Consider the following 1,352-nt stretch of genomic DNA (forward strand, 5'->3'; position numbering starts at 1 on the left):
CTGCTAGTGCTTCCACATTATTACATAGAAACAAGCAAAATGAGTATTGTACAAACCTGCGTATAACATTTGCTACTCTCCGGATCTTGCTATGTGGATCGGTCCAAAAGAAAGATTCAGAGTACTCTAAACAGATCCCTTCTTTTTGTGCTGCATCAAGAAAAGACCCCATGCCATAATTTCCATAATCTGAGTCTGARTAGACAGCACCGATCCAAGTCCAGCCAAAGTGTTTCACCAGCTTTACCAGCACGTCAGCTTGGTATTGATCACTGGGAAGTGTTCTAAAAAAAGTTGGAAACTGCTGCTTATCTGACAGGCAGACACAAGTCGCAAAGTGGCTCACCTAGAAAAAATATTTCAATCAGTGATATAAAGTATATTTATCATTTCCGTTTAAAAAAATGTGACTAGTTACCAGWGGGATGTTGAAGGACCCGATGATGCGGGATATGCTGATTGACGGCGAGGATGCAGAGTCTCCAACAACTGCCAACACCACACCAGATTGGGAACAATTGCTGCCTTTGTGAAACACAGAGTCTTGTCCGTTTGAAAGCTGAAATGYCACATGCATGGCCATGGGCACTGAAGTGCATGTGTCATAGATCTGATATCCAAGTTTGATGCCCGGCAGCAGCTTTGTGCTGTTGTTTATCTCCTCAATAGCAAATATCATTGTACGAGTAAAACGTAATTCTCGAGCTATAAGACTGCACAGAAATAGGTGAGTGTTCAAATTGTAATGAAAAACATAGGCTGCACACAGTAAATACACTGCACACTAACATAAAATAAGCAAAAAGCAATGTATGAAAAATTAACTTTTTGTAATAAATAAAACAATGTATTATTTAATTTTGTAAACTGTAAAAAACAACAACCAAATGACATTTTTAAAAATGTTTACAAACCTTGCAGCAAATTGCATATTTTAAACAAGTGTCTACCACCTTTTTTCTCTTTCTTACCTTCCTGTGCATCTTGAAGGTTCAGGCTTGGTGGTGTAGTTATAAAGCTCTGTGAGCTGTTTGTAATGTATAGAAAAAACACCTCCGATAACAAAGTCTCCAACCATTGAGAATGCAGGTAAACTAGGGGTACTCTGAAGTGTACATTTCATTAACGAATCGTTGTTACTTACACTACCAACAGGCAGTGTGTCTAAAGGCACGATCCTTTGTTTTAAACCATCTAGAGAAACAATCAAGATAACTATGATCACTTCAAATAAATTCATAACTTACTTCAGACCTAAGCTAAAATATGTCCATTCAGTGAGTGTCTGTATTTGGGTGTACGTGTGTTTTACTAGCTTATATACCTTCTCTCTTATCTGTCAGATRTTATGT

At 37.8% G+C, this 1,352-nt stretch overlaps 1 pseudogene; it reads right to left on the reverse strand.

Annotated features, from left to right (window-relative positions):
- LOC106537221 (extracellular calcium-sensing receptor-like) overlaps positions 1-1,123 on the reverse strand; it is a 3,866-nt pseudogene extending 2,743 nt beyond the window's left edge.
- Positions 1,124-1,352: the final 229 nt, after the last annotated feature.

The sequence above is a fragment of the Austrofundulus limnaeus genome, unplaced genomic scaffold (genome assembly GCF_001266775.1).
Source record: "Austrofundulus limnaeus strain Quisiro unplaced genomic scaffold, Austrofundulus_limnaeus-1.0 Scaffold2185, whole genome shotgun sequence".
Lineage (NCBI taxonomy): Eukaryota > Metazoa > Chordata > Actinopteri > Cyprinodontiformes > Rivulidae > Austrofundulus > Austrofundulus limnaeus.